Source organism: Nicotiana sylvestris, chromosome 8, assembly GCF_000393655.2.
Source record: "Nicotiana sylvestris chromosome 8, ASM39365v2, whole genome shotgun sequence".
Classification (NCBI taxonomy): Eukaryota; Viridiplantae; Streptophyta; class Magnoliopsida; order Solanales; family Solanaceae; genus Nicotiana; species Nicotiana sylvestris.
Genome location: NC_091064.1, coordinates 107,283,618 through 107,299,973, shown reverse-complemented (window position 1 = coordinate 107,299,973; position 16,356 = coordinate 107,283,618).

Here is a 16,356-nt window from a genome sequence, read left to right as displayed (position 1 = left end):
ACATAAGTAAAACAGTAGTTCTCAGCCCAAAACACCATTTAGAAATATCATTTAAGTCTCAAATTGAGTAAAAATGGCTGAGTTATAAAACAGTAGGAAAAAACAGGACTAAGTTCAAGTAATAATCAATACAGTGAGGAAATAGTGGTAAAAATCCCTAGAGGGCTCAAATTAGTTGGCACAAAGCACAAATGTGGCAATCAGTCCAAACCATGATGATAACAAACAGGTTTCAGTCAAATATACGGTAAAAACATGAATGACGGACCAAATCACAATCCCCAATAGTAAACGACCCCACGCTCATCATCAAGCGCGTGTCTCACCTAAATATAGCACTACGATGTGCAATTCGTGGTTTCAAACCCTCAGGACATCATTTACAATCATTACTCACCTCAAACCGGCGAAATCTCTAGCTCACGATGCCTTTTCCCCTCAAATCGGCCTCCATGCGCATCGAATCAATCCAAAATCAGAACGAATACATCATAATATGCTAAGGGAACAACGCCCAAGCGAAAACAATCAATAACGGGCATAAATCTCGAAATCACCAAAACCCGAGCCCCAAGCCCACTTCTCGAAACTCATAATTCTTCATAGCAATAGATTCCTTATTTCCCCACGAGTTCATACATATCAAAAGTTCTCAAATCCGACCCCAAATGGTCTTTCAAATCCCAAATCAAAGGTTCAATTTCTCAAGCCCTAGCTCTTCAATTTTTAAGCTTAGTTTCAATGAATTTCTAGGTGGATTTCACAATAGAATTGAGTTTTAGGTTTGAAATTATTACCTCCAAATGTTTCTCCTTGAATCCCTCTTCAATTTCCTTCAAAAAGCTCTCAAAATGATCAACAATGGGGAAAATGAGCCCCAAAATCGCGGATGAAATGACTTAAAACGTTCTTCCCAGCTCTGACCGTTCCTTCATCGCGATCTCGGCACAAGCCTCGCGATCGCAGAGAGCAAATATTCAAGACCTCAAAAATACACTACACTAACGTGACCAACACCCTGCGAACGCGATGACACAGTCAAGTGATGCTTCTCTTTTATTGTAATCTTTTAGTAGGGAGCTTGGGATGGGCCCAAGTAAAGGCCAGTTAGTGTTCTATAATGTGCTCCCTTTCTTTTGGTATCTTTCGCTTCGAACCTAATCCGCGAAATGGATACAAAAAATGTGGCAAGTTTTTTCTCAATCGAGAGTCATTTCCCTTAGTGACTGACGAATGGAATCAACCAGATCTTTGCTTAAGTTGTTTTTTGTTGCTCTCTTTTGTTCCAACGAATGTCGTATCTTGCTTCTCTTGTGCCCTCTCTTTCTATCGCAACCCCTTTCTTCTTTTTAACTCGAACTCTGGTACACGACCTCCTTTTACTGGAAAGACCTCTATTGGACTGGGAAGTAGCGCGGGAAAGTATGAAATGCTCATTTGCTAGTTAAGTAGATCCTTTGTAAAGTGTATTCCTTCCTTGGCAGTACGGAAAGTCTGTATCTATAAGGAAGTCTCGGGGCTCCCAAGTACACGATTGTTTAGGTGTGTGCTAAAAGCGCTTCCTTTAATGCCAGCCTGTATCTGAACCCCCTTTCCATATCTCGGAGAAGGTATGCAAGCAAGTCATCTGTGCTAATAAGTTCCTGCCTTTTTTTTATAGGTAAGACATGGGGCAATAAGCCCGCTTTCACAAATTCCCGTCTTTCTCGATCGAAAGCTAAGCGTGCCAAACCATCTAAGCAAAGTCCTATTTGTCAAAGAAGAGAGCCAAGACAAGCTCAAGTCATCCGGGATAAGAGAAGGTCCTATCCTAATAAGCCGGGGTAGGACCGGTCGAATAAGCAGTAATTCATCTTTGCGTAGATGAAGAATGGGCTACTTCCTCACAGATTGAAGACTTTAATACCAAGAAAGATCCTTCTGAAACATAATATTTTACTACCTCAATAAATGCCCGAGAGCATTCAATAAATCTTCTCTTCCTCTATCTACCCCAGCCTCGGTTCGGTCGGTCATGGGGCTTCCCTCTGCCAAGAATTGAGAGAAGATATTTCGCTTTTACTCAGTACACAGATTCGGATTAGTCAAAATAGAACCTTACGCGAATGCGAACAACCGTACACGAACGCGATGCACAAATTACCTGGGACCCCATCTGACTCACTTCCTCTACGCGATCACGTGTGCCTTCTCGCGAACGCGATGCACAGCTTCCCAACCTTCCGCGAACATGAAGCCTCTCACGCGAACGCAAAGGCTAAATTTTGGCCTTCCTCCATTCCTTCTACGCTAATGTGAGGCTCCTCATGCGGACGCGAAGAGGTAATTCTCTGCAACACTGAACCTGCTATTTCTGCAACTTTCAAACTCCAAATATGTTCCAAATGACCACCCGAAACTCATCCGAGGCCCCCAGGACCTCAACCAAAAGCACCAACACATCCTAAAACCTTATTCGAACTTGCTCCAATCATCAAAACACCTCAAACAACATCAAATTACCCAAAAGTCATCGAATTCAAGCCTATGTTTTCCAAAAACTTCTGAAATACGCTTTCGATCAAAAACCCAACCAAACCACGTCCGAATCACCTGAACTTTTACACACACGTCCCAAATGACACAACGAAGCTGCTACAACTCTCAGAATTTCATTCCGACCTCTATATCAAAATCTCACCTATCGACCGAAAAATGCCGAAATCTCAATTTCGCCAATTCAAGCCTAAACCTTCCACGGACTTCCAAAATGCATTCTGATCACGCTCCTAAGTCCCAAATCACCCAACGGAGATAACCAAATTATAAAAATTCTGATCCGAGCTCATATACAAATAAGTCAAATCTTGGTCAAACCTTTCAAATTTCAAGCTACAACTGAGAATTGTTCTTCCAAATTCATTCCGATTTCCGTGAAAACCAAAACCAACGATCTACATCAGTCATAATACATCACACAGGGCAAGTCATGCCCGAGAACTAGCGATCAATATGCAAAAGCTCAAAAACGACCGGTCGGGTCATTACAGCCTCCCTTCGGAGTCTTCTAAAAAACGGTGCTCACGTTCGCGTGGCCCACTTTTCTGTTAGAGTTATACCAAATAGAATGGGGCTAGGCAAGCAACAAGGCCGGGTAGACTTTCGTGCTCCCGGTACGTTGCCCCTCCTTGACTCGAGTTTGTCCGCTCGGGTAAGGTAGGTTTAGAACACAACCCCAGGTTATAGCTTAGAATAACATAACCTCATGCTGGATCCCTAGTAGGAACGATTATTTGCATCACATGCATTTGACCTTGTGGACTCAACATAGGGGTTGAGTCCGTCTAGGACAGGTGTACCCAAAATAAAGACCATCCTGATGCATTCTACGTGCTATGTGAATATTTATTTGTTTCGATTTGCGTGTTGACCGGCTAGGAAAAGAAAATCACGAGAAAAATCAAGAGTGAGGTAGGATAGAAAATTCACCCGATTATGAAAATCCTGATATTTGAAAATGCCTCGAGACTTTGCCAAAATTTTTGAAAAAAAAAAAGAGAAGAAAGGAAAATGTATTTCAAAAAAAAAATGAAAGTGAGTCAATATCATGCTTTTTCCAATTATGTCAAAACTGAGTGAACTACGGGTCTGATTCTCACCGGATGTGAGATACGTATGCAAACATTATCGGTTCCGACCCCAATTTTTAAAAATCCAAAAATATATTCCTTCTTTAAAAATCTTTCCTTAGAAAATTAAAAAAAAAATAGTTTTTTTAAAACTCAAAAAAGTAGTTTCCTTCTTTCTTAAGTCTTTCATATGCAAAAAAAAAAAAAAAAAAAAAAAACAAAATCAAATTCAAATTTCAAAATGCAAGTTTCCTTTATTTTGAAGTATGTTTCTCAAAAATCCAAAAAGAAATCAGAAAAAAAAGTAGAATTCAAAAAAATATATATTCTTTTCCTTCTTTAAAAAGAAGAATAAAAGTCCAAAAATATTTTTGCTTTTCTTTAGAAGTATTTTTGTAAATAGTTAAAAAACTCAGAAATCCAAAATATTTTCTTAAAAGTCCCTCTTTCGAAAATTAAGAGGCAATATCCAGAATTCAAAAATATTTTCTTTATTATTTAGAAAAAGAGAAAACAAATGAAAATTCAAACAAAAATATTTTCTTTTTACTTTTAAAATTCCCAAGGTTCAAATCAAAAGCAAATGAAAGCAAATAAAATTCCCAAAGTTCAAAACAAAATAAAAATCAAAAAATATATTTCCTTTCTTCTTTTAAAATATTTCTTTCAAAAATTCCTTCCAAAAAAAAGTTAGTTTATTTACTACATTCTCGATCTTCCCGAACTACGCAAGATCTGATTCATGCGACGTCATGATACGTAGGCAATCCCCATCGGATTCGATCATAGCCATAAAATTAATTGAGTGAAAAATAAACTGAAAAAAAATTGAGCGAAAAAAAGAGAAAAAGAGAGTGCCAAAAATAAAAGAGCGACAGAAATGAAATGAAACAAATCAAGAGTGATTAAGAAAGGCATAAATAAATGAAAAGAGGTACAAAGTGAAAAGGGATAGTTAAGGCCGGAATGGAACATGCGACCGTTCAAACACATGGTAGAAACGTTTAACTGTTTAGGTGCATTGCATCCAAACGTGCTATTTCCTATCTGTTAAGCGTCTCAAAACTAACAAGTTTGTTCGATGTACAAACTAGCCAGGTTTTGGTGGTTGATTTTGTTGGTAATCTAGCCTCCCCTCTTTCACAAGATCCAAAGGTACAGATGGCCTCCGCAAGCAATCTACCAATCATTAGTCCTGAGGATAGCCCAGCATCAACTATTCTACCGCTAGAATCAACAGCTGCTGAAGAGAATAAGATGTTGCGTCTCTGCATATTGGAAATGTGGGACGCCTGGCCTAATGGTAGGGAACCGCCAAGTGCAATCACTGGGATTCCCAAATTGATCCCAAGGTCAAATGAGGTTACCAACGCCCCTGTGCCCAACCCGCTCATCCCGTGCGGGCACCCTTCAATGCCCTCCAATAATCCTGGCATGCCTTCTGTGGTTCGCCCCAGGCACCGGCTTCAAGGGCACCCCCTCCAATGTTCATCTTTCATTGTCCACGGCTGCAACCAGAAATAACATATGTGACCACATACTCTTTTACTCAACCTCTACAATATGATCTCTCGATGGACCAAGAAAAGGTTGTTAAAAATCCTGAGCAAGAGGAAATGGCTCGGAAGATAAAGAGCCTTGAACAAAGCCTGAAAAACATGCAAGGTCTGAGTTGCCAAACGAGTGTCTCATACTCTGACCTTTGTATGATTCCCCATGTCCACTTGCCAGCTGGCTTCAAGATGCCAAAATTTGAAAAGTATGACAGACATGGACACCCGATCACTCACCTGAAATGATATTGTAACAAGTTGAGAGACGCTGGTGGAAAAGAGGAACTGCTAATGGCCTATTTTGGGGAAAGCCTCACCGGAATCACTTCTGAGTGGTATACGGATCAAGAAACTGCCCATTGGCATGTGTGGGACAATATGGCCCGAGATTTTGTCTGCCAGTTCCAATATAATGTGGATATCGCTCCCGACAGAAGCTCTTTGTCCAATTTGAAAAAGAAAACCACGAAAAGCTTCCGCGAATATGCTGTCAAATGGCGTGAGCAAGCTGCTAGGGTAAAGCCTTCAATCGACGAAATTGAAATGGTCACGGTCTTTCTACAGGCCCAAGAGGCGGACTACTTCAAGAACATGATGTCCACTATGGGAAATCCATTTGCTGAGGTTATCAAAATTGGGGAGATGGTAGAAAGTGGGATGGAAACGGGTCGAATCTTGAGTCATGCTGCTTTGAAAGCCACATCACACGATGTTCAAAATGGTTCAGAGGGTTTGATAAATCGAAGCGGGAGTGAAGAAGGAGCCATGATGGCTTCCAGCTCGAGGGGGGCCCGTAGGTTATTCAGCCAATCATATATGCTTCTTGAGGTCCCTCAACATTATTATCCCCTCCAAGATGCTGCTTATGCAGTGGCACCACCTCCTTATGTGGTGATGAACGTGCAACCTTACACGCGGCTACAACATCATATACAAAACTGAGCTCCACCTCCCATAAATGCCCATCCTTACCAAGCTCCATATAATCCCAAACTAAATGTTCCCCAGTACGATCCTCGCCCAAGAGAGTCTTTCAGAATGAATCAGTTCACCCTTATTGGTGAATTGTATTCAAGCTTGTTCCAAAAGCTAATCAAGCTAGATTTATTGCAGCCAGTGGCCCCGAACCGTCCGAATGGATATAGAAAGTAAATCAAAATACAAAAACAAAAGAAAATCAAAAACAAAGTTCCATGAACTACGTTTGACTTGATTCCGAAAGGATACTCATGCAGTCTCTTTCTGGGGTTCAGTCACACCAAAACAAAAATCCAAATTTCCCCAAAAGTTGAAACTAGGCAGAAGTTACAATGGGTTGGCGATGGTTTTGCCTGAAAGGTTTCAAAGTTGTAATTCAATCCAAATTTTTTTTACCCCAAATCATGTTCAAGTCCTTTCGATCAATCAGCAAAAACGTTTAAAATTGGAGAATACACCTACTTGGATCCGATGCAATAAAGTGAGAAATAAAATGAGAGTCTTATTGGTGAAAACCCACACGGGCACCGTAAGGCGATGGTAAGAAGAGAAATTAAAAATGAGAGAGTCTTGTTAGTGAAAACTCGCAAAGAGCAATATAAGGTGATGGTGAGGAAAGAAATGAGAGATATCAGCTCGTGAAAACCCGCAAAGGGCGCCCCCGATCGAAAAGAGGGTCCTCACAGCCATCGGCATTGACAAGTCCTAGCAAGGTTTCTCGATTTTGAGGCAAACGTTGTGATGAATTTTTGAGAGTCGGACGGTTTACACAAATCAGGAATCTAGTGCAAAAGGCATGCCATGTTCATTGAAGTCCGCATGTACTCCAGATAAGTCCTTCTTTCCTTTCCTTGAAAGGGACACTTCATGTTTTAAACTCATTCTCCATTCCATTGTCTGTTTTGTTTGAATCCCTTTCGGTCTAACTATGTTCCGAAACTGAGACGAAAAACGGATGGTAAGACTGATTTACAGGGTTCTCATTTGATACAAGCTAATACACAAGAAGGCACCCAGCCTCGTCAGGGGCATCAAGTCGAACTCGATTGGACATGGAGGTCGATGCTTCGAAATCAAAACTCTTGGAAGGAGATAATCAAATTGAAGTGCCTATAAAGGTAAATGAAGTTGAAAAGGTTGAGTCCTATGTGGCTAACCATCTCGGCAAAGGTTTGAAAAGCCAAGGTACCCCAAATGATCTGAAATTAAAGTTGGAAGAAAGAATCCAGAAATGAAAGGCCTGTGAAAGCGAAATAAAGTTGAAAAAGGTTGAGTCCCCCGTGACTAGCCGTTGCGATAATGTTTGAGGAGCCAAAAGGTTCCCAATGCTCCGAAGTTAAAAAAGGGAAAAAAAGAAGACAAAAAAAAAGGTCAGAAGGGAAAGGCCTACGAAGGCAAAATAAAGTCGAATAGGTTGAGTTCCACCGACCAACCGTCATGGCAAAGTCTGGAAAGGCTAGAGAATCTCTAGGGCCTGAAATGAATTCGGTCCTTAGGGAACGAGCAGTTGTAGTTGAGATCTTCATAAAAAAAAGTCGGGTCGAGATCAAGTGATTGAAACAATCAAGGCCACAAAACCAACCACTGTTTCAAACTAACAATTGTTCTTTGATTGAAAACATGAAACAGGTGCAATCTAAAGCAACCTTGCAAGAAGCAGGTGCAACCAAAGATAAACTGCTCAAGGACTAGAAACAGCTTTGCATTTTATTAAAGAAGTTACAACTCACACGTTTATTCGTAAGTGGGGACAAGGACCCGTCAACTCTTCTTATTTTAATGGGACTGGGTCATTCGCCTCGGCAGGATTTATGTACCACACTCTTATAAGAGCGGGTTGTTCGCCTCAGTTGTTTATCAGATGTACCTATGGTTCGTGTCGTTCAACCCTTGGTAATGCATAGTTTATTATTATATTCAATCGGGCCGTACGCCTCGGCATTTCCTATATCATATCCTCATAAAATCGTGCATAAAAGTTGGCAAGAAGCAAGTGTATCTGTGAGTTTCCCTGATTTGAATTATGGTAAGCTACTTGATGAGATCCACTATATCTATATACATGCTTCGGTTAAGGAGAAAAATTCTATTGGAGAGCTTGAGTTCCTCGTGAAGAGCGGGGATTTGTACCACGTGATTTATACTTGTTTATTTCATTTATTTGCTTTGCCCCACACTTACTTACCTCTTTATTGTATCTGATGTTATTGGACCAGTAGTGAGTGTCGATGTCGACTCTTCGTCACTTTTCCTCCGAAGTTGCGCTAGATACTTACCGGCTACATGCTGTCACACCTCCCTTTTTCCGCGCCCGCGGGGGCACAGGGGAGTTTTTTCCAATTAAAGGACAATCGAAACGGGATTTATTTATTTATTTCAGAGTCGCCACTTGGGAGATTTAGGGTGTCCCAAGTCACCAATTTTAATCCCGAAGCGAGGAAAATGATGACTCCATATTACAGTCTGCATACCAGAAATCCGGATAAGGAATTCTGTTAACCCGGGAGAAGGTGTTAGGCATTCCCGAGTTCCGTGGTTCTAGCACGGTCGCTCAACTGTTATATTCGGCTTGATTATCTGATTTTATACAAGTCTGAACTTATGTGCAAAATTTAACTTTTAACCGCTTTTATCATTTACTGTTTTTATCAAGGATTACAACGTTGTGAAAATGTATCTCGAACCGCGTTACAATCAATGTACCCGCGGTCGTCGACACACTTTGACTCCGTTGAGATTTGGATTTGGGTCACATCAATGTGCACCCGAGTTTAAGGAAATTAAATTGTTAAAGGCGCGCCTAAAGCGACTAGCGTATTTATTTTGGGTAGGACCGTGGAATTTTACTAAATGGTCCATCCCGAAGTCTAAATAATTTTTAAAGCAAATATTTACTGAGGGCCCCGCAATTGTATTTTATTTGGCGAGGCTCATCTCATTCTTATTTTTTTTCAAAAAATGAATTTGCAACGTCATGGACACGCATCTCGAACCACGTCACAATCAATGTACCCATGATTAGAAATACATTTCGAATCCGTCGAGATTTGGATTTGGGTCACATAAATGTGCACCCGAGTTTAAGAAGGTAAGGTTTATTAAAGCGTGTCCTAAAGAGACTAACGTGTTGTTATTTTAGGAGGGTTGTGAGATTTGCTAAACAACCCGTCCTGGAAACTAAATGCTTCAATAATATACATTTAACAAGGGCCCCGTATCTGCGTGTTTTGTTTATTTTCATCGAGGCTCATCTCGTTCTTATTTTAAAAGGATATCCTATAGCAACTACGTTTCTTGTCGTGTTCGTCTCTATCAATTGAAAACGGTAGATAGTCCTAATTAATTACATGCTTGCAAGTTGTTTGTAATGGAATTCAGAAATGCTTAACAAAAGTTGGGACCGAAGCTGCGTGCACAGTCGGCCAAACAAATAATCCTGGGCCCAAATCCAGCCCACGCGCGGTTGGCCAGACCTAGGCCACTGCTCGCTCGATGCGGGCCTGCCTGATCTGTCCTCGACCTGGGCTCGACCCTGGTGAGGTTGAGGCCGTGAACTTGTTCTGGGTTCTATTGGCGTGGTTTATCAGTTATAAAAGGACCGCCTATTAAAGGGAAAGAAATTAACTAGTAGTGGATAGTTTTCATGTTTGGCCTATTAAAGAATATACTGCACAGTTAAACTAAGTCTAAGATACAACCTATTACATTGGGAATATTTTCACCTAACAACATACATATATAAACTAACATTCAGCTAATCTACATTGATATATACTGGGCATACAGGCTACTTCCATTATCAAAACAGGAATGAAAATTATTATACAGTACATGATATTTAATGTAACAATCTATGTATAAAAGTCACTCTTCAGGTCTTTTCTTTTGTATTCATGCTCAACTTTCCAATTACATTTGACAGAGTATTAGTCATGTACCTGGTATAGAGAAACAAAAGAAGAAGGAAATGATCAGCTGAGTGGTACGCAGCAAGCACAGCAGCAGCAGATAAATGGCACAACACAGCAACAACCAAACAGCCACAAAGATGAAGTTCACACGTTGGTCGAGCAACAGACTAATAATCCCAGGAAGACAGGATAGGAAACAAAACCAGTCGAGAAAGGAAACAGAATATTTTGTGCTATAGCCACAGAAGTTCAATAACCACCAAGGCTCAGCAAATAACCAGCACAGTTTCGACAATCAAGGAGACTAAAACTCAAACCAGCAGCACACAGAAAGCTCAGTGTAGCAACAATCACAGCAGAAGAAACACAGACTTCTCTTAATGGGACAAAGAACAATCCCAGTTAGGATAACCAACTTGGTTTCTTTGTGCAATTCTTGGACAGTGTTCAGTTACAGTATTTCTGGAAATTTCTTTCTGTTTTTTTTTCAGTTTTCTTCAACTCACAAGACCTCTCCTCAAGACTAAAATTTCCAGCCTTTTCTCTCTTTTTCTGAAGACTAAAAGTCCAGCCTAAGACTCAAAACTCCAGCCCCGTTTAAATTCTCCAATGGCTTATTTATAAGCCAAAAACCAGTGCAGTTAAGCTGCCCTTTTTTTGCTGCAACTTGCAGCCTGCCCATACTCTTTAAAGCCCATGCCTAAGCATCTTTTGGTGTCAGCCCCCTTTATTCCCACGCCTGGTTTTGTTTAATCAGGAGTTATGGGCATCATTTTTTATTCAATTTAAGTCCCATACTCTTATGTCTTGTTCCCCATTGGCATTAATTTAATCCCAAATTAGTACCCTACTTGTCAGCTCATTTAAACTAATCATTTTTGTTCTTTGCAAACCCCAGACTACCCCTGTTAAACCCTGGTTACCACTGTCTTGACCCTTTGCCGCATCAGGGCATTTTTGAACTGATGAAAGTTCAAATTCAGGACTGCCTAGACTGAACCTTTCAGTCATTTTTCAATGCAAACAAACTATTTCAAACAATGTTGGGGCCTTCAATCAGTGGCAAAGTATCAATTAGTCATGCGACATTATTAGCTCGTTTGATTCATTAGTTATAGAAACTAATCAACGACATTTATCGAGTCGACTATACTAATTATAGCAGGTAATAATCAGTCGCTCACACAAACAATATGTTCAGGGACCTAAAGGGCTTCGGACAACTTGGTCAGTCACTAGGAACCTATATAAGTTTATTCATGCGACGACTATACTAATCGGACATGCTTATCATAGGATACATTTAAATCATACACAGAAACCAATCGACCAAATAAAAGGTCTTTACAGAGATGAAGAAATCCGAATGAAAAATAACAAAAAATAACAAACAAACACAACGAAACATGCTGACCACTTAATCAAAACTAACACAAAAGAAAGGAAAACTTACCGAAAATGTTTAAATCAAACAGACCCAAATCTGATTCAACTTCGAACTTTTGAGGCCGAACAAACTTTAATCAGGGTGTTCTCACATGAGAACACCTTGATTAAGGTCTATTAGACCTCAAACCCATGTCCAAACCGGCCGGGTTCCCCAGGTGCATGTGTTTCAAGTTCTGGATTTCCAGATCTGGATTTTTAGGAGTTGTGGGTAGATTCGGACCAAACCAAGCTTGGTTTGGTCACGAGGAAGGTCAGGGGAGTGTCTGGTATGAAGATGGGATGGTTTGGCATAGATCCGGGTTCGACTCAAATCTTCAAATGAAGATTCGAGACGAACGGAAGTGATTCGAGGCTCGTGGTTAGTGGATTTGTGTTCAGGACAGTGAGGTGGTCCTAGGGTGTTCAGGAGGTGGCCACCGGCGTCCATGCCGCCGGGTTCTGGTGAAAGGGAAGCTAGGGCGGCTGCTAGGGTTTGGGGGGGGCTTCAGTGTTTGGATGAAGACGATGAGTGGGGGGGGTTAGAATAGGGGGCGTGGGGTGTGATAGGAGGCTTATATACGGGGAGGCTGATTCAATCCTGGCCGTTGGATTGATTAAAATTGATGGCCAGGATTGGGGAGGCTAGACCATACGGTGCCGTTTGGTTAATCAAGGGGTCGGTCAAAAACGGGAATGGGTCGGGTCATGAGGGCTAATAAGGGCCATCGGATCAATGGAAATGAACGGCCCAGATTAACCGTCCCTGAAACGACGTCGTTTCAGGAGGTGCCTGGGCAGGCCTGGTCTGGACCGGACTTGTGCTGGTTTGGGCCCATTTTTTTTGTTTTATTTCCTGGGCCTAACCCGTTTTTCAATCCCTCTTTTTGTTTTCTATTTTATTTTTTCTTTTAAAACAAAAAATGAAATAACAAACAATAAAATAATGAAATTAAAACCAACAACAATGCAACATTTTAACACAATTATCACAAAAAATATTTCGGTAAGTTAACTAAAAGCCTAGAACGAACGATGCACATATATTTTTTGAATTTTCTTTTACTGACCGAATTATGGTTTAATCACCCTGACATGCATATTTTGTATTTTGTTTGTTAATGATTAAATGCAAAATGGACAGATCCACAAATGACTAACAACACATGTCACGAAAAACTCGAACAATTGTACAGCGAAATCATTTGTCACTATTTTTATTTTCTTTTGGAGCGATTGCTCGTAAAGCAAAAATCACGTGCTTACAGCTGCCCCTCTTTGCACGAAGACACGAAGGGTTTTCGCGCAAAGATAAGCGAGCGATTTTTGCCCGTCCGAATACTCCGTGTGAAGCATTTTTTGAAAAAGATTTGACCGAACCTTTGCTTCAGAGGTTTCCTACATATCCTGGGCTGAAACAGGAATCAGGTCAATGTAGTTCGGGAAATTTTGGTAGCTGGGACTACCGTGTGACTGTAGTGTTTGCTGTTGTTGTGCGCTGTTGTATGCTGCTGTAGGATGCTACTGCTCAACCGATCTCCCTATTACATTGCTCTAAAAGGAAAACAAGAAGCTAAGCTAAACTGGGGATCCTGAAATCTTATCCATCTTCAACTTGTTCTTGTTGCCTTGCTTTCTTGTCGGCTAATACTTTCCTCCGATGCCTTTGTCTTGTGACTTTGGGAGGTGACGATGGTCCTTCGCTGACGTTTGAACTCCAGTTTTCATCACTTTGCTTGATCTGCTGGGGACATGGCTTTCTTCTTTAAATCTTCCAATGGTTTCTTTAGTGGTATGTTTCTTCATCAGCATCGTTATACTGGGCATGCTACAACGTTCCCAAACTGCTTCTTTTGAGACGCGTTCCTTTTTCCTTTTGAATTGTGCGCTTGCCTCTGCAGTTGTCTGCTTCTTGGTGCTGGGATTTCATTGTTTCCCGTTTGGGGATCTCTGTTGTACCCTTCCGTCTTCAGGTGGGGTGACTGATTCCAAAATCTAGAGCTGAATGTATTCCCGCATTATACTGGTGGGCGACCTAGAACTTAAATGTATTCCCGCATTATACTGGTGGGCGACCTAGAACTAAAAAGTATTCCCGCATTATACTGGTGGGCGACCTAGAACTTAAAAGTATTCCCGCATTATACTGGTGGGCGACCTAGAACTTAAATGTATTCCCGCATTATACTGGTGGGTGACCTAGAACTTAAATGTATTCCCGCATTATACTGGTGGGTAACCTAGAACTTAAATGTATTCCCGCATTATACTGGTGGGTGACCTAGAGCTTAAAAGTATTCCCGCATTATACTGGTGGGCGACCTAGAACTTAAAAGTATTCCCGCATTATACTGGTGGGTGACCTAGAGCTTAAAAGTATTCCCGCATTATACTGGTGGGCGACCTAGAACTTAAATGTATTCCCGCATTATACTGGTGGGCGACCTAGAACTTAAATGTATTCCCGCATTATACTGGTGGGCGACCTAGAACTTAAATGTATTCCCGCATTATACTGGTGGGCGACCTAGAACTTAAAAGTATTCCCGCATTATACTGGTGGGTGACCTAGAGCTTAAAAGTATTCCCGCATTATACTGGTGGGCGACCTAGAACATAAAAGTATTCCCGCATTATACTGGTGGGCGACCTAGAGCTTAAAGTATTCCCGCATTATACTGGTGGGTGACCTAGAACTTAAATGTATTCCCGCATTATACTGGTGGGCGACCTAGAACTTAAATGTATTCCCGCATTATACTGGTGGGCGACCTAGAACTTAAATGTATTCCCGCATTATACTGGTGGGCGACCTAGAACTTAAATGTTATTGAAATTGTTTCCCCGTTCTTCCGAGAAAATTTTCGACAATCGGCAGAAAATTTTCTGCCCCGGTTTTTGGTGACTTCCATGGCATTGCATCTTGCTGCCCTCATCAATCCTCTGTTCCCCTGCAACAGACAAAAGGATTTAATTAGTTTTTATCGTGGTGGTAGAGGGTGCCTTTCTGGCGAGCAATTTTTCTCTCTTCCTCTTTTCTTGCTCTTTGTCCCCATAATTGGTTGGCGGGCAAAGTTGCCTGTTGGGGGTCTCTAGCCTGCTGGGGATTGGTTTTCAGTTTATCCCCTACTCTGCTTTCTCTTTAAACACATGATGTGGGAGTCTGCTTCTAACTCCTGAAACCACTCCCTTTTTGGAGCTTACTTCTTCCAAAATTTCCGGGCACAATCACTGCATTGCCCGGGACCGGCCTTTAAGACTGTTTGTATTATCCTGCACTGGATGAATTCCCCTTTGGTTCCTGGTAGTAAGTTTTGAAAAATCCTTTAAAGACACTTTTTTAGGAAAAGAAATAAAGATATGGAAAAGAGAAAAACTTTCTGAACCAATATTTTGTGGGAGGAGACAATCCACAGAACTTATCTGGAGGACAAAACTGGTCCCCGTGATCATGGCGTGCACCATAGATTCCGACCCAGTCTATTTGTATCGATTGATTTGCTCGATGGTTTGACTTGCTGGGGATGATAAAGGAGTGTTCACTTCGTTTCGAATGTGGTAGCTTTGCTGATCTGTCTTGTCGCCCCATAGTGCCCTTCGAGGGGTTTTCACTGATGAGACTCTCTCTTTTCTCTCATCTCCCGGCGCCTTATGGTGCCTGTGAAGGTTTTCACCAATAAGACTCTCTCATTTTATTTCTTTCGAGAATCCGGTGTGTTGTAGATACGACCCTCTCTTCCGGGGATTCTTTTGACTATCAACTCATTCCCAGTCTTACGATCCTTTTCTTTGCTGGGGATCAGTGTATTATTCTCGGCCTTATTTGCCGGATTTGGCATCTCTCGAACATTGATCGGGAGGTCTTTTGGATGTCGATGTTGGTTTTGGTGTGGGATTGAAGAAAGGCTATAAAATGAAAACAACTTGAAGGGTGATGTGCTACAACTTTTGGAATCAAACCTTTGTTGGAACTTAAAACATAACCTCTGCCCCAGTTTTCTTGCTTGGGGGAATTTATTTTTTATGCTTATGCTGAGCTATGTGCGTTTACGCACATTGTGCCTATTATGCACACTATGTACATTATGCATCCTATATTTACTATGATGCATACTATGACCGAGCCGTGAGGCGCCTACGTATCCTCTTTGAGGAATCAGGTCAAACGTAGTTCCCACGGTTTTGTATTTCTTATGATTTTATCTTCTTTTCTTTTTTTTTTTTCATGTCCTTTCCATTAGTGATTCCAAAAGAGGGGTATGAAAGAATTACTTAAGGCTCAAAGGGGGAAGCAAGGGTTAAACAGTGTTTGGATAGAAGAAAGAATTGCCTCCGTCATCTCATTATCCAACAAATGCCAAATACAAACAAATAAACCAAAAATTGCCATAATTAAAGAAATTACGCATAATATCTCTTGACTGCATCTGAATTGATAGCCATGTCGACACATCTACCCTCGACATCTGTCAAACACAGAGCGCCGTTGGACAATACTCTGGTCACGATATAAGGCCCTTGCCAATTTGGGGCGAATTTGCCTTTTGCTTCGACCTGATGTGGGAGGATCTTCTTTAACACCTGCTGCCCTACCTCAAACTTCCTGGGGCGCACCTTCTTGTTATATGCTCTTGCCATTCTCTTCTGATACAGTTGACCATGGCACACTGCTGCCAATCTTTTCTCATCTATCAGGCTCAACTGTTCCAATCGAGCTTTTACCCATTCATCATCATCAATCCCGGCTTCAGTGACAATTCGGAGGGACGGAATTTCGACCTCCGCTGGTATCACGGCCTCAGTTCCGTATACCAACAAGTAAGGAGTTGTGCCTATGGAGGTCCGGACGGTAGTGCGGTACCCCAATAAAGCAAAGGGTAA